General features: G+C 34.4%; 1 pseudogene; it reads left to right on the forward strand.

Annotated features, from left to right (window-relative positions):
* Window positions 1-256: 256 nt before the first annotated feature.
* LOC149245544 (chaperonin CPN60-2, mitochondrial pseudogene) lies at window positions 257-23,182 on the forward strand (annotated as a pseudogene).
* Window positions 23,183-23,623: the final 441 nt, after the last annotated feature.

A 23,623-nucleotide genomic window follows, 5' to 3' on the forward strand; every position in this document is an offset into this window, starting at 1 on the left:
TTTTCATGTACTTGTAAAATAAATTTACAAACTGATTTGAATGTGGTCATAAACTTGTTTATAATTGTTAAAAGTTTCACATACAATCGTCTCTCATTAGAGTCTTTTTCTTCCTGGATTTGCATAGCGTGCAATTATGAATAATATCAAGAGAGACTAAGAGTTATGACCATGAGAACAATTCAATATATCTTTATGGGAGATCTGAACCCTGAGGCTTCGAATGTGGTGTTGTCTTTTGGGTAAAAAAGTTATAATGATCGCGTTGTCGTGCATGTTTGTAGAGGAATTTGTTGTGGACTACATGGGCGTGGATAGAGTCATTGGGACGAAAATTGAAGTGGACGTTGACGCAAGAGCTATTGGGTTTGTTGGAAAATCTCAAGTTCTTGCGAGGTTGAACAAGAAGGACCCTATCAAGAAGCTTGTTGGGGATTTCATGGCGGATGTGGGAGTGGGAAAATACAAGTCCACTAGGCATTTTCTATCCCTCTACAAGGTATGAAATTTGCGTACTAGATTTTCTTGTTCTATTGCTAAAGTTGCATAGTCTTTCTTGTATGATCTGATCAACCTGGGAAACATATATTCAACAAAATATTATTTCAGAAAAATGTTATTTTGAAAAAGTCAACTCAATGCCATTTGCATCAATCCCTAAAAAAAGTCCTATTCCATTTTCTTGGCTCAAAATGATTTTTAAATCCAATGAAATTGCATAATCAATTGAGCATAGATGGTTCATGCAACTTTGAAAAACAAGGAAAACACTTAAACAATAGATTTGAACAAAATTTCTAGTGGGTTTTAATTAAGCACATTTTTGGTTGCTAAAAAAAATCCCTGCTTAAATTTTCAACTTAAATCATAAGTGTGGCATAAAATTGTTGGTTACTAAAAAAAGTCCTCATCTATTTAGATAGTAGGATTACATTATCTAAATACTCTATTTAGATACCACGATTACATTAGTAAATATTGTTGGTATTTATCGGTGCTATTATTATAAAAAGTAGAAAATAATATTAATTGGTATATGATAATCAATTTGACTGTGTTAATTGACTATTTATTTCAATAAAATAAAATTAATGATTGATTATTATTAATTATAATTAATTGTGTTTAAATTATAGTTAAAAAGTTTGTAGTATAATTAACATATAATTATTATAATTAATTAAAATGGATTATAATTAACTAAACATTTTAATTTAAATTTTGAATGTAGTGATTTAAAAATAAATCTTTAGTAAAAACATATATATTTAAAATAGTCAACTTAAGTCTTCTTAATAACTTCAATCATATTTCCCTTCAAGGGATTAAAAACAATATTTGCCATGTTTTGTTACGTAAATTTTTAGTTGTTTTTAAAAAATTTAGATTCAAGATTTAATAAGGTATTTGCGTGTTAAGTTCATTTTGTGTTTTTCTTTGTGATAAATATGTGAAATTTTTAAATATAATTATGTTATTTAAAGGTAAATTTTTAGTCTAGTTTTTTATTAATGAAGGATTAATTTATTATGAAAAGGTCACTTCTGAAATACAAAATTTAAACATGAATTTTATTGATCCCAAGCATAAAAGCCCAAAACAAAAAAATTAAAGAGAAATCCAAATTCCAACTGTTTTAGGAAGTTTTAGTGTCTATGGATAAACGCCTAAATCCCTAGACTAATAGCTAAGTCTAGAACAATAGTGCGAAGCATTCTCTACTTTTTCTATAACCAATAGATTAAATAAGACAGTAAAGAAACCTACCTGAAGCTTTCACTTACTCCTTATCTCCCTTGACCAATTTTGTCGCTCCTTTCCATACTTAACCCGCTTGAAAAGTACCTGCACACAGACAAAAGACAAAAACCGATCAAAGCATATGATAATGATCTATTGATTAAACATAAAATGGAATCAAGTGCATAATAAACATACGAAAGCATCAATAAACAATACAAACATATGGAAAAATCTTTGAACACTTTATTAGTAAAAGGAAGAGTTACAACCCAATATGCTTGATTCAGTGCCACTTCTCCAGTTCAATCCCATCCTCTCCTCATGACAAGAAAGACATTTTGACATCATTACAATACTTGAAATAAATTCAAGTCTCATACTAACAACATCTCCCTATAATTCAATGATTTCCAACCCCTGATCACTTAGATGAGTGGTCTTTTTATAGGTGAATGAAGGAATTTATGCCATAAATGGTGACAATGAATGCCCTCCCAAACTTAGGATTTAGTTCCATGGAGGAAGGGATAAAGGGATTGATGTTCCTTAACTTCCTCCCTCATCCAATTTCGAGCCCAAAGGAGTGGATAGCCTTGGGAAACTTCTAGAAGCATCCTATGGATAAGAATATTCCAAACCCCAATGCATATTTCGCTCAAATTTTCCCAGCGAAAGCCAAAGAGGTCTCAAGTGCGCTGCAATGCACCCTGGCAGTGTACTGAGTTGCACTGCGGTGCACCCTGATAAAGGCCTACCTGCGCTGATCTTCTTAGAGGCAATTTTTGGATGATTTCAATCATGGAATCTCTTAGGAAGGAGGCATTCTGATGGTTGACTTCATTAGGGCATGTAACAACTGAATTAGGGTTTGATGGGCCCTAATAGTACTGATCTGTAAGTCGGGGTTGATGTGCCCAAATGGATCTGTAACAGTTGCCCCCTAAAGAATGAAGTCGTAAATATGTATGTCGAGTGAAATACTTTACTATGTGGAGAGGAGGTTTTGAAGTGGAAGGTGACCTGCATCAATTACAATACATATATCATGATAATTTGATTTTTTTCTCATGAACTTGCTGAGGGAAGGCATACCCATGCTCAGCTTATAAACTTTCATTACATGTACAAATATAGTTGTCTACAAATATAGACCCATGAATGGATGACCATGAATGTAAGGCCATTGTACATTTGATTTAGTACTCCTGAAAATATCGCAGCCCAGATGGATGAAACTAGATTCGAGGTCTTCAATATTATTTAATATTTCGCTCAAGTACAAGTCTAACCATGTGAATATATGATCTGAAGTCAAACATGGGAAGACATCATCTGATTACTAGCCAATGATGTAAGCTGTTAACGGACGCGAGACGAATCACCGATAATGATAATGACCCTCAAGGTACTATAGTAAATTTCGCATGGTGTGAATAAATGATATGATGTCGAACACCATACAAAGTCTTTTGGTCGAAGGCCAGTGATGTCAACCTATCGCTGGAAGCGAGAAACCTGCCATTGATGTATGCAAGCCTCAAGGTACTGAAGGGGTGTTTCTAAGTCAACTTCTTGGATAATGTGCTGATGTCGACAAGAAGCGACTCATCACAGGAGGGCCTTGATGTATCCCACATCAACAACACGAAACAAGGTAAATGATTTTGGAGATGAAAATCGACGGACGACAGAAGGTTCAGGAATGACGGTCATGAAAATGAAGGTTTACGGTATTGCAAAGGATAAAGTTTGAACTGAATGACTTCTCTTGAACATGTCAGTGACACTAAAATGAATTGGTAGCACTGACCCGAAACAAAGTAATGGATGGTATGATAGACCAACGGTGTGATAACCATCAAGCTGAATGACCCAACCCACATAGTCACGATGATGAGGTGAAAGTTTCATGTTCAAGAGCGACTTGCTACCATAAAGTGTTCTCCCCTTTTTCCCATTTTCCCAAGTCATTGCTGACCAATACTTCTTTATTTTTATCAAGCTTGAGGAGGATAACGTATTCTTGTTGTATAATTCCACCCTTCGGGTGAATCCATCGTTATTTGATGCTTTAACGAGTCTAGCGAAGGTGAAACTCGGTCTTGTTTAGATGGACAAGTTTGTCGCTATTTGATGTTTTTAACGAGTTTAATGACAAAGATAACTCGGTCCTTTCAATGTTTAGAGAGTTTGGAAAGGGACGAAAAGGAAACTCCAAAAGCTCTTTTTCATAGATTTGTCTCTCAAGTCCGAAAAAACATAAAACAATACAAGAGAGATATCATTTCCAATCCATTAACAAGCTGGAAAGGACAAGCGCTCGACAATCTTTTCATGTTTAGAGAGTCTGAAAAGAGCTTAAAGAGGACTCCATTTTGAGGAACAAGTGGTGTCTAGGGTAGCAACTGGTATTTTTGGAATTTCTTAAAACATGTTGATTTATTTGAAGAGGCTGGCTAATAAGACCACTCATTGCAACTGTTCCTCAAAAAGGGTAAAAAAACCAAGTGAAAGCGTATGATCGGCCAAAGGGATGGTGGCGATGGGATGAAAACAACCAAGGCTCATATGAGGAAAGAGGCTGATAGAATGGAAATCACGAGGGTTAAACTGGAAATGGGTTCATTTTTAGACAAGATTGAACCATATGGAACTATGCTTGGGTTCAATTTCATGTTTACACAAGCTTGAAACAAAAAACTATGCTTGGAATTGGTTTACATTCCCCTAGTATGCTAAAAAGGAGAGTCTTCTGTAACCAGATGGAAGTCGGTGAAGTGAAGTAGGACGGTTATCCAACACCTTTTTGGCTTCGTCCAGATAGGGACCTAGGTGAATGAGGTGATTCCCTTCACATAACCTACAAGGAAACTTAACTTTACCATTAGGTGCATGCCCCCAAAGCTTCATTGCATTCACCTAAGTAGACTACTCATGGTATCAAGTGGATGGAATGAAGGTTCTTTTACGAGATCAAGTAAAAGGCTTGACTGGGATTTTACGAGATCTAATCAAAGACTCGACTTGGAATTTGGGACCTTGTTTCATTTTTTAAATGAGCTTAACACAAGACAAGGAACTCTGCTCGTACTCCTTGTTTCATTTTTTAACGAGGTTGACACAAGACCAGGATCTATCCTCATATTCTTTGTTTCATTTTTTAACGAGGTTGACACAAGACAAGGAACTATCCTCATGGGAGTTGTTTCATTTTTTAAATGAGGTTGACACAATAAAAGAACTATCCTCATGGACATGTTTCATTTTTTAATGAGGTTGACACAGTAAAAGAACTATCCTCATACCCTTGGTTTCATTTTTTAACGAGGTTGACATAAGACAAGGAACTATCCTCGTGGGAGATGTTTCATTTTTTTAATGAGGTTGACAGAGTAAAAGAATTATCCTCATGGGCCTATTTCATTTTTTAATGAGGATGGTTCTTTTATTGTGTTAACCTCCTTAAAAAATGAAACAGGTAAATGAGGATAGTTCTTTTATTGTTTCAACCTCATTAAAAAATGAAACAGGCCCATGAGGATAGTTCCTTGTCTTATGTCAACCTCGTAAAAAAATGAAACCAAGGATATGAGGATAGTTCTTTTACTATGTCAACGTCGTTAAAAAAATGAAACAGGTAAATGAGGATAGTTCTTTTACTATGTCAACCTCATTAAAAAATGAAATAGGCCCATGAGGATAGTTCTTTTACTGTGTCAACCTCATTAAAAAAATGAAACAACTCCCATGAGGATAGTTCCTTGTCTTGTGTCAAACTCGTTAAAAAATGAAACCAAGGAATAGGAGGATAGTTCGTTTTCTTTGTCTCAACCTCGCTAAAAAATGACACAAGGGTCCATGAGGATGGTTCTTTTACCATGTCAACCTCATTAAAAAATGAAACAGGCCTATGAGGATAGTTCCTTTTATTGTGTCAACCTCGTTAAAAAATGAAATAAGGAATATGAGGATAGTTCCTTGTCTTGTGTCAACCTTGTTAAAAAATGAAACCAAGGAATACGAGGATGGTTCTTTTATTGTGTCAACCTCGTTAAAAAATGAAACAGTTCCCATGAGGATAGTTCCTGGTCTTGTGTCAATCTCGTTAAAAAATGAAACAAGGAGTATGAGCATAGTTCCTTGTCTTGTGTCAAGCTTGTTAAAAAATGAAACAAGGAATTTGAGCAGAGTTCCTTGTCTTGTGTCAAGCTCATTAAAAAATGAAACAAGGTCCCAAGTTCCAAGTTGAGTCTTTGATTAGATCTCGTAAAATCCCAGTCAAGTCTTTCACTTGATCTCGTATATGAACCTCCATTCCATCCATCTAATAGCCACGAGTAGTCTACTTAGATGAATGTAATGAAGCTTGGGGGGCATGCACCTAGTGGTAAAGTTAAGTTTCCTTGTAGGTTATGTGAAGGGAATCACCCCATTCACCTTTGTCCCTATCTGGATGAAGCCAAAAAGGTGTTGGATAACCGTCCTGCTTCACTGCAATGACTTCCATCTGGTTACAGGAGACTCTCTCTTTCATCATGCTGGGAGCATGTAAACCAATCTCAGGAATCGTTTTTTCATTTCAAGCTTGGTAAACATGAAACTGAATTCAAGCATAGTTTTTCATTTCAGGCTTGTATAAATATGGAACTGAATCCAAGCATAGTTACCTATAGTTCAAGCTTGTGTAAAATGAACCCATTTCCATTTTAACCCTTGTGATTTCCATTCTATCAGCCTTTTCTATTAGATGAGCCTTGGTTGTTTCATTCCATCACCACCATCTCTTTGGCTGATCATACACTTTCACTTGGTTGTTTTACCCTTTTTGAGGAACAATTGCAATGAGTGGTCCTATTAGCCAGCCTCTTCACATAAATCAACATGTTTTGAGAAGTTCCAACATCATCGGAATCAGTTGCTACCCTAGACACCACTCGTTCCTCAAAGTGGAGTCTTCTTTAAGCTCTTTTCAGACTCTTTAAATATGAAAAGATTGCCGAGCGCTTGTCCTTTTCAGCTTGTTAACGGATTGGAATTGATATCTACTCAGTGTAAGTTTAACCCTTTTTCGAGCTGAGATAGATTAACTACAAAAAATGAATACGTTGATCGAACATGGTTAATATGTTCTCTCTCGTATTGTTTTATGCTTTTTGAACTTGAGAGACAAATCTACGGAAAAGAACTTTTGGAGTTTCCTTTTCATCCCTTTTCAAACTCTCTAAACATGAAAAGGACCGAGTTATCTTTGTCATTAAACTCGTTAAAAACATCAAATAGCGACAAACTTGTCAATCTAGACAAGACCGAGTTTCACATTCGCTAGACTCGAAAAAGCATCAAATAGCGTTGGATTCACTTGAAGGGTGGAATTATACAACTAGCATATGTTATCCTCCTCAAGTTTGATAAAAATAAAGAGGTACTGGTCAACAATGACTGGGGAAAATGGGAAAAAAGGGAGAACACTTTATGGTAGCAAGTCGCTCTTGAACATGACACTTTCACCTCATCACTGTGACTATGTGGGTTGGGTCATTCAGCTTGATGGTTATCACACTGTTGGTCTATCATACCATCCATTACTTTGTTTTGGGTCAATGTTACCAATTCATTTTAGTGTCGCCGACATGTTCAAGAGAAGTCATTCAGTTCAAACTTCATCCTTTGCAATACCGTAAACCTTCATTTTCATGACCGTCATTCCTGAACCTTCTGTTGTCAGTTGATTTTCATCTCCAAAATCATTTACCTCGTTTCATGTCATTGATGTGGGATACATCAAGACCCTCCTGTGACGAGTCGCTTCTTGTCGACATCAACACATTATCCAAGAATTTGACTTAGAAACACCCATTCAGTACCTTGAGGCTTGTATACATCAATGGCAGGTTTCTTGCTTCCGGCAATAGGTTGATATCACTGGCCTTTGACAGAAAGACTTTGTATGGTGTTCGACATCAAATCATTTATTCACACCATACGAAATGTACTATAGTACCTTGAGGGTCATTATCATTATCGGTGATTCCTCTCCTGTTTCTTAACATCTTACATCATTGGCTAGTAATCAGACGATGTCTTCCTATGCTTGACTTCAGATCATCTATTCACATGGTTAGACTTGTACTTGAGCGAAATATTGAATGAGATTAAAGACCCCAGATCTAGTTTTATCCATCCAGGCTGCGATATTTTCAGGAGTACTAAATCAAATGTACAATGGCCTTACATTCATGGTCATCCATTCATGGGTCTATATCTGTAGACGACTATAGTTGTACATGTAATGAAAGTTTATAAGCTTAGCATGGGTATGCCTTCCATCAGCAAGTTCTCGAGAAAAAATCAAATTATCATGATATATGTATTGTAATTGATGCAGGTCACCTTCCACTTCGAAACCTCCTCTCCACATAGTAAATTATTTCACTCGACATACATATTTACGACTTCATGCTTTAGGGGGCAACTGTTATAGATCCATTTGGGCACATCAACCCTGACTTACAGATTAGTACTATTAGGGCCCATCAAACCCTAATTCAGTTGTTACATGCCCTAATGAAGTCAACCATTATAATGCCTCCTTCCCAAGAGATTCCATGACTGAAATCATCCAAAAACTGCCTCTAAGAAGATCAGCGCAGGCAGGCCTTTATCAGGTGCACTGCAGTGCAACCCAGTACACTACCAGGGTGCATTGCAGTGCACTTGAGCCCTCTTTGGCCTGCGCTGGGTGAATTTGAGTGAAATATGCATTGGGGTTTGGAATATTCTTATCCATAGGATGCTTCTAGAAGTTTCCCAAGGCTATCCACTCCTTTGGGCTCGAAATTGGATGAGGGAGGAAGTTAAGGAACATCAATCCCTTTATCCCTTCCTCCACAGAACTAAATCCTAAGTTTTGGGGGGCATTCATTGTAACCATTTATGGCATAACTTCCTTCATTCACCTATAAAAAGACCACTCATCTAAGTGATCAAGGGCTGGAAATCATTGAATTATATGGAGATGATGTTAGTATGAGACTTGAGTTGGTTTCAAGTATTGTAATGATGTCAAAATGTCTTGCTTGTTATGAGGAGAGGATGGGATTGAAGTGGAGTAGTGGCACTAAATCAAGCAAATTCGGTTGTAACTCTTCCTTTTACTAATAAAGTGTTCAAAGCTTTTTCCATATGTTTGTATTGTTTATTGATGCTTTCATATGTGTATTATGCACTTGATTCCATTTTATGTTTAATCAATAGATCATTATCATATGCTTTGATTGGTTTTTGTCTTTTGTCTGTGTGTAGGTACTTTTCAAGTGGATTAAGTATGGAAAGGAGCGACAGAATTGGTCAAGAGAGCTAAGGAGTAAGCGAAAGTTTTAGGTAGGCCTCCTTACTATCTTATTTAATCCATTGGTTATAGAAAAAGTAGAGAATGATTTGTAATGTTGTTATAGAATTAGCTACTAGTCTAGGGGTTTAGGCGTTTATCCATAGACATTAAAACTTCCCAAACTTAGGATTTAGTTCCATGGAGGAAGGGATAAAGGGATTGATGTTCCTTAACTTCCTCCCTTATCCAATTTCGAGCCCAAAGGAGTGGATAGCCTTGGGAAACTTCTAGAAGCATCCTATGGATAAGAATATTCCAAAACCCAATGCATATTTCACTCAAATTCACCCAGCGCAGGCCAAAGAGGGCTCAAGTGCGCTGCAATGCACCCTGGCAGTGTACTGGGTTGCACTGCAGTGCACCCTGATAAAGGCCTACCTATGCTGATCTTCTTAGAGGCAGTTTTTGGATGATTTCAATCATGGAATGTCTTGGGAAGGAGGCATTTTGATGGTTGACTTCATTAGGGCATGTAACAATTGAATTAGGGTTTGATGTGCCCTAATAGTATTGATATGTAAGTCGGGGTTGATGTGCCCAAATGGATCTGTAACACCAACCTTGTATACCACAAATATATTTTTGGGCGGCTTGTGGAAGTAGATTATCTTCTTTCATTTTCTCTAGGTGGGATTCAGAATGCTTGGTACCTCTACATTCTTTCTCAGATTTCTGAGTTGGACTGCAGTTTCAACAGAATCCACGTCCCCGGTCACTTTTACAACATGTTTAGAGGGATACACCTTCATAGAGCTTACCCTTGCAATATATATATATATATATATATATATTACCTCTGAATATTTCTAGTATCTGTAATCTAGTTAAGTTCAGTAAGTTCAACAAGACAATACGAAGGAGTAATCTCTTAATCAGTTTCGTGTCTACCATAAAGATTAGCAACTTTCTTCATAACATTCTGCTTACCTTTGCAACAATATATGTCCACTAAAAACACAGTCTCCTGCAAATAGTGCATACCAAGATGTAATTGCAGTCATCTCAACATAACTAAAACGAATAGTAAAACATGTAATGGAAGAGAAATCTCATCCAAACCATTATTGGTGCAGTGGTCTGAGAAATTTGGGAGCAAAACCTCTTCATGGTATCAGAGCCTAGACCAAATTTTATTCCCTCGAGCTATGTTTGAGGGGTGTCATGGTATCAGAGCCTGGACCTAGGTTTGATTCCCCTGAGCTACATTTGAGGGGTTTTTTGGAGGAATCATCGCACCCTCTATAGAATAATGCTTCTCCCGAGCTACGTTTTGTACAAGCCCAAATAAACTCCACAATGAAAGAGCACAATGAAAGAGCGTCATATTAATGATAAAATTACTTATTTATACATGTGCAATCTAGGTACAAGATAATTGTGTCTCGATAACTTATTAACCCTAAAAATGAAATGTAAAACTAATTACATATTATACAATAACAATCCCGAAGGATTAGCTAACATTCCCTCCTTAATCCGAAGGGACATTTGACATGTCGAGTAACATTATGGACTTTTCAAACTTTTCATGTCCCAGTGGCTTTGTAAATATGTCTGCGATCTGCTCTGAAGTAGGACAACGTACTAGATGAATAACTTTGGTCTCTACATAATGTCGAATCAGGTGATATTTTGTGTTAATATGCTTGATTTAATCATGAAACTTGGGATTCTTGGCCAACTGAATTGCGGAAGAGTTGTTGACGAGTAGTGGAGTTGAAGCCTTTTGTTTCTCCTACAATCTTCAAGTATTTTGTGAAGCCAAATGATTTCTTTTGTAGCTTGAGCTAGTGGAACATATTCGGCTTCGGTGGTAGAATCAACATGAACAGATTGCTTGATTGATCTCCAATTGATGGCTTCTAATCCAAGACTCATCAAATAACCATAAGTAGAGACTCCATTCTCCTTATCTCCATCAAAATCAGAATCCGAATAGCCGGTGAGATGGAAATCTACAACTTTAGAATATTTGATGCCATATGTTTTCAAATACTTGAGCACTCACTTTGTTGTATTCCAATGACCTTCACATGGCTTATGCATGAACCTGTAAAATATCCCTACAACAAAATCTATGTCAAGTTGAGTAGTAGTTAGAAAATTCAAACTTCTAACAAGTTGCTTGTACTTTGTTGCATCTTCAAACATACTTCCTTTAGTGGAAGTAAGCTTCAAATTATGCTCCATAGGAGTAGCCACAAGATTACAATTTTGCATCCCAAACCTATCTAATAGCTGTCCAATATACTTTTTTCTGAAAAATGAAAATATATTTGGGTTTTGATCAACTTCAATCCCTTAATAATAATGGCATAAACCCAAATATGTCATGTCAAAAACTTTCAATAATTCTCTTTTAACTAACACTATATAGTCATCATCAAAGAGATATAGAACAGTTGGTGAAGGAGCGCGCTGTTAAGGCGCTCCGTATGCAAAAGGTCACCGGTTCTAGTCTCGCCGATACCAAAAAGTCCAGCATGGTTTCCGCTGGTGCGGCTCAGGCCGGGTGCGATCCCCGGGTGACTTTGACGGCTTAGATGCCCCTGAGTCGTGGCCTCTCAGCCACAGGGTAAGAGTGATTTTCAGGATTCACCCACTTATCAACAAAAAAAAAAACACTATATAGTCATCATTGTTTCCTGTGATCATCAAATCATCTACATACACAACCAAATATACAACTGACTTTCCAATTTTCTTAACAAAAAGAGTTGCATCATCTATATCAAATAACTTATAATTCAACTTGAGAAGGTGTTCAGTTAATTTTTCATACCATGCACGAGATGCTTGTTTCAGTCCATACAAATCCTTCACTAACTTACATACCTTTTTCTCTTTTCCTTTGACAAAAAAACCTTCTGGCTGAAACATATAAACATCCTCCTTCAAATCGCCATTCAAAAAATTTGTTTTAACATCCATATGGTGTATCTTCCAACTATTTTGAGCTGCAAGAGAAAACAAAGTTCTAATTGTGCCCCATTTTGCTGTAGGAGAAAATGTCTCTGTGTAGTCAACAACTTCCTTCTGAGCATAGCCTTTTGCTGCAAGTCTTGCCCTATATTTATCAAGCGAACCATCTGCTTTGTATTTGGTCTTATACACCCATTTGAAACCAATGGGTTTGAAATCTACAGGATTATCCACTAACCTCCAAGTTCCATTCTTAATAAGTGCATCATATGCCATTTTCATTGCATCCTTCCATTCATCACTATTAGTAGTTTCTTCAAAACAACTAGATTCACTAATTGTATAATGATTTAATTCACAATCATGAGAAACATTACCCGAATCACCATTAGAAGACATTCCTATTTCAAAATCATCATACTTTCTTGGAAATTTTTGAGCACGTGTAGATCTTTGTAAAGGTTGTTGAAGTGGTTGTGATAGTTGTTCATCCTAAAGTACAGGTTCTTCAGGAATACTTTCTGACCCTGCAGAAACAACACTATCCTCCAAGTTTTTTTTAGTAGTAACATCCTCATCATTCTCATGAGTCAAAGATGGAAAAACCATAGATTGATCCAGAATGGGAACACCCCCTTCAGTGTGTGGAACATCATTATCAGATTCAAAATAGAACTTCTTAGATGCAAATTTCTCCAAATGAGCCAGTTGCCTATCAACAATGGAATTATTTTTATCCGATTCAAGGAAAATAACATCTCTGGAAAGAATTAACTTCTTGTTCTCCTCATCATACAACCTGTAAGCTTTGGAAGTAGCAAAATATCCCAAGAAAATACATTTGCGACTCCTAGCACCCAACTTGTTGCGCCGATGTTTAAGAATTAATGCATAGCATAGAGAACCAAAGACTCTAAAATGTTGAACAACAGGAAGACGATTATACCACATTTCATAAGGATATTTATTATTGATGACAGAAGAAGGACAACGATTGCGAATATAAGCTGCACAAAGCACTGCTTCTCCCCAAAACATCAACTTAACATTCTTAAAGAACATCATAGATCTAACCATATTAAGCAAAGTTCTATTCATACGTTCTATAACACCATTCTATTGTGGATTATAAGGTATGGTAGTCTAATGTTTGATTCCATTGTCCTTCAAATATTGTTCAAAAACATGAGATTTTTACTCAACACCATTATCAGTTCTAAGAATGTCTATATTGTGTTGAGTTTCATTTTTAATCATCAAATGAAAAGTTTTAAAAACTTCAAACACTTGTAACTTATTCTTCAACAAATACACCCAACACTTTCTCAAGTAATCATCAATAAATGTCAGCACATATTTATTTCCATTGGCAGTTGCAACAGGCACGAGTCCACATAAATCTGAATGTATAAGACCTAATTTTCGTGAAGCTCTAAAAGAAGAACTATGAAAAGGTTGTTTACAATGTTTTCCCAAAATACAAGCATCACAAGGTGTAATCTCTTGGAACTGTCGGAAGACCTTTAATACCTTGTTTTTTCATAATTCTGATGCTGCCATAATTGATGTGACCAAATTGAGCATGCCACAATAAGCTAGGAGACAGGATGTCACTTTGCTGTGCCAAAAAAGTAGAACTTTCACAAGAATTAGTAGATGAAGTACCATTTAACTTTAAAAGTGCACCTTATTCCACACCGATCATAATAACTGCATGCTCATACGCTCTTCTTATCTCAACGATTCCATTAGATATATGAATAGAATTCCCCTGCTGCTGAATACGGATAAGAGACATCGAATTTCGCTGAAACTGTGGAATATAAAGTACATATTGTAGAACATAATTTGGAAGATTCAGTATCTTCAAACGAATAGAATGCCAGATGGTTTAATTTGAGACTTGTCAGCAAAGTAAATAACACCATCAATATCATCATTGAATGTTTCAAAAAAATCTCGCCTAAGTGTCATATGACAAGTGGCTCTTGAATCCAAAATACAACTATCTCGCCATGAAGAAAATGTAGTGTTGAAAACATCATTAATATTAAAATTACAGTGAGCGACAATGTAATGTGCAGACTCTGATGATTTGCCCATTCAACTGTTCTCTCCTTTTACTGACTTTCTCCCAAGGGATTTTACAGTTAATAGCAATATGACCAGTTCGATCACATCTAAAACATTTGATAGTTGGTCTATCATTAAAATTCCTTTGTTGTTTGTCTCCCTGATTATTCCCCCCCCCCCCCCCCCCCCCCCCTCTATAATTTCTCCTACCACGACCTCTACTACTTTTATCACCTCTAGAAGTTTCGGCACGAGACTTATGATCCTTTTTTGCAAGGCACACAGTTTCTGCGTTAGAGTTAGGTGGAGCCTCTTTCTTCCCAAATATTTTTTCTCTCCCAGTTATTTTGCTTACTAGTTTATCAAATGTAATGTCTTTTAACTGCCCACTAGCTTGGAGAGATTTCAAATAGTGTGAGTAGACAAGGTGAAGGACTTTTATAAAAGTTGTACGCTGTAAATTCTACTTTAATTCCATTAGCTTCTATATCATGAAAAATGTTTTGTTTTTGTTTTTGTTTTGTTTTGTTTTGTTTTTTTGTTTTGGTTTTTGTTTTGTTTTGTTTTGTTTTTTCAGAGGCAACCTTCAAAGGATCATTATCCTTCATCTCCAAATTAAACAACTTTAACAATAACTGAATAATTTCGAGTTCTGAGTGTGAATCATACAATTATTTCAACTTCTTTAATGCTTCGAATGCAGTACCACAAGAAATGATATATCAGCTTACCTCTTCTGTCACCAATGCAGTTATTAATGCATATGCCTTGTTGTCTTTTGTCTCCCAAATTGCACGTTGCTTCTCGTTATCAGGTGGCTCCGATGCAATTTCTTTTCCATCACTATCCTTCTTTCCTTGACAAACTTCCCACAAATCATTAAAAACAAGGGCACTTTTAAGCTTTCTAAACCACTCTTGATAATTTTCCTTTCCATTAAGAACAACTCCAACTATGGAAACTATTGAAGTCATAATTGTTATTGAACCATATTTTCTTCAAATCATTTTAAATTCAAAACTTCTGAAAAGATATAGATTTGTTTCTCTTCTTGTTTCAAACAAAGTTGGCTTTGTGGTTTAATGGCAAGTTTCAAAAATAGCCTAGCAAAGAGCTAGGTTCAAATCTTATTAGCCTCCAAATATTTTATTTTACCGATGGCTTCTTAAAAAAATATGTATTTCAAATCACAAGAAAATTGACCACTTTTCAATTAAAAACTTAATTCAAACCACCAAAAAATATCCATCCTTTAGTAAAAACTTTGTATTGTTCAGGAAATTTTACTGTGATTAAACTCATGTTTCTGTCATAAATGCAAATACTCTTCATCAAACTTAATTCAAACCACCAAAAAATATCCATCCTTTAGTAAAAAAATTGTATCCTTCAGGAAATTCAAACCACCAAAAAATATCAATCCTTTAGTAAAACTCATGTTTCTGTATGCAAATACTCTTCATCAAACTTAATTCAAACCACCAAAAAATATCCATCCTTTAGTAAAAAAATTGTATCCTTCAGGAAATTCAAACCACCAAAAAATATCCATCCTTTAGTAAAAAAATTGTATCCTTCAGGAAATTTTACTGTGATTAAAATCTCGTTTCTGTCGTAAATGCAAATACTATCCTACTATCCTTCAAATTTAATTCAAACCACCAAAAAATATCCATCCTTTAGTAAAGCTTTGTATCCTTAAGAAATTTTATGATGCAGTAAATGCAAATAAAGCCTCCCAAAATTAAAACAACATTTTTTATTGAGAACAACAAGCACTCAAAACACCAACTTGTATTCTAACTTCCAAGGATATGTTAAAAAAAATATTCTTTATACCACTCAATTTCTCCAATCATCTTTCATTATGACGAAAAGTTATAAAACTTACAAAGAGTCAATAGTTAATTTCTCCAATCATCTTTCATTATGACGAAAATTTATAAAACTTACAAAGAGTCAATAGTTAGGGTGTCCCACTGGGCTAATCTTCTGTTGCATTCAACTATCCTCATAGCCTTCATGCTCTGTGTCTCCTTTACGCAATAGACTTCAAATACATGGAGTTTACAAACAACTCAACCAGAGCTTTGATACCAATGTACAAACCCAAATAAAATCCACAATGAAAGAGCATCGTATTAATTATAAAATTACTTACTTATACATATGCAATCTAGGTACGAGACACTTGTGTCTTGGTAACTTATTAACCATAAAAACAAAATGTAAAACTAATTACATATTGTACAATAACAATCCCGAAAGATTAATTAACACGTTTGAGGGGGGTGTTGAAAGAATCACTACACCCTCTGTGGAATAATGTGATACAGATTTTTATGGTTGATCAATTATTTTATATTAAAATTATGAAAAACTATACTTTCAAAGTTGCAGTTAAATAATATTAAGTTTTTTAATTAAGAAAGTGTAAGCTTTTTTTATTAAAATTTTAAAAATATGAAAAACATAGTTTTTGTAGACATGTAGTTAAATAGCATTAAATTTCTTATTAAAAAAATAGAAAAAGATAAGTTTTATATTTAAAAGAAAAAAAATTAAAATACATTTTATTCACTTTTATAATTTTTTTTGGATGATAGCAATTATCAAGTTGGACTATAGTTGGATTATAACTATTATGGTTCACTGCAGAACTGAAGATTAATGGCCTTGAATTCAATTAGAGGGGTTCATTTTCTGTGTTCCACACAAATGATAATATGCATACTTATTGTTAAAAAATTAGATCTGATAAGAATAACGATTCAAAGTCATGGTATGTGGAGATTACTTGAAATCTACTTTGAATTTTCGGAGTCATTTTTTACATTGAAGTTTAGATTTGAGGTTTTGTTATTCATGTTAATTGATTTTACTATGTTTTGTAATGGTTTGGTTCTCTTAGAGATATATACTTAAAAAAATTGCAAATTTTATCTCTATCGTTAATAATCTATGGTGTCAGATTTTATCGTCGTACCAAAATTTTCATTATAATTTTTCAAAAAAAATAAACCCTTGCTAGACTAAAGGCGATTAAAATATTTCGGTATCTGTCATAAAAATGTGTTCCATGATAAATGAACTGTGTGAGTAGTCGGGAATCGGAACTAATAGATGAAGGCTCCTAAGTGTGTTTTCCTTTTTTCAATGAGATGTTCGTTGTTCTTACATCATCGGAAGTCCGCTGTTCTGACGTCATGAGGGAGAAGCAATATACTTAAATTAGTTTTAAGTGTACTCACATTGTATTTTTGTTATATTTTGATAAAATTTAGCAGGAGGTTTTTTTAAATCCAAGTTATAGTTATTAAACTTTAATATGTTGGGTGTCTTGGAGGTTTTTGATGGCGCTTAATCAATTTTTACTATCAAAAACACGATTCAAACACTGCTACTGCAAGATTTTTTGAAATTATTTTGTCTGGATTCCGGCCACTTTTGGTCGTCCAGTGCCCTCCGTAGATGACTCCGTATTTTTTTGACCGGAAAAATCATTTATTTAAAAGAAATTGTCTTTTGGTCTTATAGCATTTACAACCATGCTATCTTTAATTTTTTGAATCTTCTATTATTTTTAATCTATCAATGTCTGGGTAAATATAACATGAAAAACATATACAAACCATCCACATATTGTAATACAAAATATATTTGTTTTTCTTCATTAAACTGAAAATAAGCCTACAAGTGTTGTTATTCATTAAACTGAAAATAAACACATAGCCTATGGGAAAGTAATCAAACCCTCATACTAAGAGTGTAGTAGTTGTTCTACATTAGACTTTAATATAAAAAAAGTCCACATTCTTAGTAATGTTATTTATTTTCAATCACATTAAGCATTCCCGTGAGAGATTGAGAGATTAAGTAAAACACATCAAAATCTACTTTCTATTTTATGAGCTAACTCTAGAGAGTTAAAAATTGATAAATTGTGAAAAATACACCTAATAATTTAAAGATTCTCAAACACACAAATTTTATTAATCAACAAAAGAAATTTACATAATAAATAATAATTTCTCAATATTTTTACATAAGAGAAAAATTAGTTTTAAATAAACTTACGTCCTAAACTAAATTGGTTATGGATCACAAATGACAAGTGTACATTTACATTTAATGCAATATTAACAAATTTCCTAATTTTAATATTAAGTAACCACTGTTTTTGTACATTTACAGTAATAATATAAAAAGCCATATGAAAATATGGTTTTACTCATTTAAGTATTTTTGGATTATAATATACAACATCCTCTTCCTTTATTCCAAAGTAAATTAAAACAAATATTTAAGTTTTTTGTTTTTGTTTATTTGTTTTTTTGTTTGTTTGTTTTTGTTTGTTTTTTTTTTGTTTTTTTTTTTTTTTTTTTTTTTTTGTTTTTTTTGTTTTTTGTTTTTTAATTTGATCTTTCCAAGTGGTTTTGTGAAGATGTTTAAGATTTGATTTTATGAAGTATAGTCCTTTGGTTTGATGGCATCATTTGTAATGAAAGTCCATATGTATTGATATTTGGTATTGACATGCTATGTTTTAGAATGGAAAGCTAGTTTTTTGGCAAGATTAATGGTTGGTTGACTATCAATGTACAATGAAGTGGTTTTGCTTGATGAATTCCCAAATCCTGTAAAACTCAGTGTAACCAAACAATCTCACATGTTGTTTCCCATGCTGAAACATATTTTGCTTCCATTGAAATTTTTTCCACTGTAGTATGCTTCTTACAACTCTAAGAAATTGTTGTTAATCCCATGTTGACGCTATATCATCAACATTTCCAACAAAATATGCATCTCAATATCCAACAAGTACAAAAACCTTATTTTTTTGTATAGTAGGCCATAACCTTCCGTACATTGGATATATCTAAAAACCTTTTTTGTTGCATTCCAATGACTTTCCCTTGGTTCTTGTATAAATTTCAAGAAAACACCTACTACATATGATAAATCTTAGCAAGTGGTTGGCAAATAGATCAAGTTGCCAATCAACTATCTATAACATGTGTTATTTACCAATTCCACCCCTTCAAGTTTTGAAAGTTTTAAATTTTGCTCCATTGGGATGAGAATGGATTTGCAATCTGTCATTCCAAATATTTTCAATAGTTCAAATGCATATTTGCATTGACTAATGAAAGTGCTACTTGAATGTTAGAATACTTCAACTCCAAGATAGTAATGAAGTAATCTCAGATCTTCCATCTTGAATCCAACCTGTAATTCACATTTCACTTTTAAAATATGATCATCATTGTTGCTAGTAAGGACCAAGTCATCCACATACATATTAAGATCACCATATTGTCAAGCTGTTAATAGTGAGAAAATCACAGATATGATAAGTACATCCAAAAATACATTATGCTAACTTTGTATATGACAACACCAAATTTATGCTAACTTTGTATTTGACAACAACAACTTGGAGGAAGTGACTTCAAGCAAATATATGGAAATCTATCTTCATCACAAGTTCAATTGGAACTATAACTTTGAGAAAAGGTAAATGAATGTTGACAAGGTTATTATGAGCTTGAAAACAATGTAGAATAGTGGATCTTTAGCTATGGAATAAGAAGAAACTCCTCTTTGAGACTCTCATCACTCCTATTATCTTATCTCGTTGTGAATTTTGGGGTTGGAGTATCTCTAGACAATTATGGAGAGAGATAGAGCAAATCCAAAAGTGGTTTATAACTTGTAATAACATAATCAAAGACAATATACCCTACTCTCTTCTCCTTAAAGAAGTGGATCTCTCCGCATTGAGATAAAGATTATGATTAGGTAAGTAATGTACAAGATAGGTAAACAACAAACAACATGGAAGACAAGAGGTTTCCTAAGATTGCTTCAAACTTTAGCCAAAGGCACTCATGGCTGAAGTGAGGTTGACATAAACATGCAGAGTCTTAGCTAAATCATTGGGGTGTAAAGGAAGAGGTCATTTTGCAAGGTAACAATAATATTAAGTATATATTTCATCTAAATTTAAGGGAAAATTGTGGTGTGATAAAGAATTAGAGGATAAGAAAAAATTAAGATACGATAAGGAGGTGGTCAACCCTGGTATGGAAAATAAAAAACATCTCTATGTTTTGACTAGCATAAAGAAGAAAATCAACATTGCCAAAATAATGACAAAATCTCATGAACTTGAGAGTGAAAGAAGGCATTAGAGAATTCTTAAAATGCCATGGTTGAAAATAATTTTATCTTTGTGACACTAAGACAATGAAAGATGAAAAAAACTTTTTCTTATATTGTTTTTCATACACCTATATTAAATCACATTTTCAAAATATGTGTTATGATATCAAACTTAGTGACCTTATACTCATGAAAGCTATAGTAATTTAGGACTGTTTTTTTTATAATAAAAATGAAATTATGAAAAATTTCAAATAATTATATTATCTTTTAAAAGATTTAATAAACTAAATTTAATTTAAATGGATGTTAATCACCATTATTATTAATGATCCTTAATTATTGAATAACCATAATCTAGTGAAGGAAAGATTATATATTACATAATTTGTTAAGATATAAATGACATTTATAAAAAAAATACAGTACAAAAAATATCATTTTTTAATAGATTAAATTTATATTCAATTTCTATAAATAATAGTATAGCTAAATAATAAAAATTTATAACTATACATATTATTTATAGAAATTGAATATAAATTTATAACGGGTCTGGAGTATGCCCTAAAACTGCTTTTGCTTGGCTAAGAGCTTGTCTTTTTCGGACATAAAGAAATAGGTTAACGACCTAAGACCCAAAGGCATCTTGCATGAGTGAAAGCCTGCCCCCTTACGGACCATTAGCGAGTTATTCCAATCGGTGTAGTCTTCTTTGATTAACAATGATGATACAGCCTGCATTTGCGATTAGCAACCAAAGATGATTATCCTAACCACTGATTTGACAAATAAATTATGATAAATTTTCCCACCTATAAAAAAATAAATTTTGAAATTGAAATTTTAAGAAATTATTACTAAACTGAAATCAAATTTGTGTAATACCTTAATATAAAAGTGCATCCATTTTTTCTTGGCACATTAAAATTGGTATTTATGAATATTGACATAAACTGTGTGATGCTTTTACAACAAGTGCTGGAGGCAGTGGTAGTCCCTGCCGGGTAGTCAAGCCCAAACGTGTTGAACGATGGTTAATGGTTTTTTAGATTACAAATTTTAATTAGAATGAGCAACAACAAGCTTTAATTACAATGAAAAATACATTTCGTTTCAATCTCTGTGGCATATTATATTAAGCTAAATGTAGTGCTGAAGTAAGGTTTGTCTTAGGCGTATTCTAATAATTTGTTGCTTATTTTTTGGCTGTATTTTAGGCAAATTAGCTTATTCTATTATTCTATGGTTTAGTTTTTTTGTTACACTTCTAGTGTTTAATCCCGAAGGTCTCCCGAAGGCGAGGCCACGACAAGGCAGGAGGCGAAGAACCCATTGCACCAAAAAACAAAACAATTCTAGAAATTAAGTAAAGCAAAAGATATCAGATTTGGGGTTGAATCCAGAGCTAAGGAAGTAAAGCAAAAGATATTAAATTTGGTGTTGAATCTAGAGCTGCAATGCTGCAAGGTGTGGAACAACTGGGAGATGCTATAAAGGTGACAATGGGACCAAAGGGTCACAATGTTGTTATTGAACAAAATTATGGTTCTCCAAAAGTAACAAAGGATGGTGTTATTGTGGCAAAAAGAAATGAGTTCAGTGACAAGTTAAAAAATGGTTGTGCAAGTATTGTGAAGCAAGTTGCCAATGCTACAAACGATGTTGCAAGAGATGGCACTACCTGTGCGACCATCCTTACTCGTGCAATATTCACAGAAGGCTGTAAGTTAGTTGCAGTTGGGATGAATGCAATGGACTTGAGACGGGGCATTAGCTGACTTGCAGCTGGGATGAATGCAATGGAATTGAGATGGGGCATTAGCATTGCAATTGATGCAGTTGTGGTACATTTGAAAAGTAGAGAAAGGATGATAAGCACACCCAAGGAAATTGTACAGGTAGGCACCATCTCAGCAAATGGTAAAAGGGAAATTGGTGAACTGATTGCCAAAGATGGTAAAAGGGAAATTGGTGAATTGATTGCCAAAGCAATGGGAAAAGTTGGAAAGGTGGGAGTCATAACTATTGCAGATGGGAAGACGGTGTCAATGAATTGGAGGTTGTTGAAGGAATGAAGGCTATATATCTCTGTATTTTATCACAAATGATAAGGCCCAAAAATGTGAATTAGAGAATCCTCAGATTCTGATACATGAAAAGAAAATTTCAAATTTGAATGCAGTTGTCCGAGCAATGGAGCTGACCTTGAATAAGTAAAGAGCTCTTGAATAAGCGAAGAGCTCTTCTGATTGTTTCTTTGGAGAAAACAGAAAAGCCAACTTGGAGGATCTTGTTGTACTTACTAGTGATCAAATGATTTCAAAAGAACTTGGCATGAAGCTTGAAAAGGTTGAAGCTACTATGTTTGGTTCAGCAAAGAAGGTAACTGTATCGAAGGATGACACTATTATTCTTGATTGAGGTGGTGATAAGAAGGCTATAGAAGAAAGATGTGAGCAGATTCGGGCTGCCATTGAAGCCAACACAACAGACTATGATAAGGAAAAGTATCAAGAGAGGTTGGCAAAGCTTTCAGGAGGAGTTGCAGTTCTGAAGATTGGTGGAGCTAGTGAGGAAGAAGTAGGGGAGAAGAAGGACAGAGTTACAGATGCCTTGAATGCCACGAAGGCAGCAGTAGAGCAGGGTATTGTGCCAGGAGGTGGCGTTTCTCTTCTTTATGTGACAAAGGAGCTAGAAAAACATCAGACTGCTAACTTCGACCAAAATATTGGAGTGAAAATTATTCATAATGCATTGAAGATGCCTGCATATACGATTACTGCAAATGTGGGTGTCAAAGGTGCAGTGGTTGTTGGGAAATTACTAGAGCAAGATAATCTTGACCTTGGCTACGATGCTGCCAAAGACTTTCTTCTTTCTTCTTGAAATCTTGTGTTTATTATTATACCATTTATTCAAAGACCATATCGTGCACATTAGAACAAGCTATCTGAGTTTTGGTGAAGAGCATTCTTGAAATCCTGTGTTTATTATTATACCATTTATTCAAAGACCATATTGTGCACATTAGAACAAGCTATCTGAGTTTTGGTGAAGAGAATGATAGAGGCATAGGTAAAAGAAAATATACAAGAAATTTAATAAAGTAGCCAAGCCAATCAACAACCTCTTGACAGTTCAATCCTTTCAAGGAATGTGAAACTCAGCTCCAACGAGGACATGATGGATCAAATTAGAGGAACTGAGTTATTTGTAACTTATGGATCAAACAAGGATTTCAATTGCAAGAATATAAAACTGTCTGATTTCAATTGCAAGAATATAAAACTATCTGACCTGTTACATAATATTTAATTTTTCTTGTTG

This window comes from Pinus tabuliformis, chromosome 7 (assembly GCF_031772625.1).
Source record: "Pinus tabuliformis cultivar Carrire ecotype Pingquan chromosome 7, CPIR1, whole genome shotgun sequence".
Classification (NCBI taxonomy): domain Eukaryota; kingdom Viridiplantae; phylum Streptophyta; class Pinopsida; order Pinales; family Pinaceae; genus Pinus; species Pinus tabuliformis.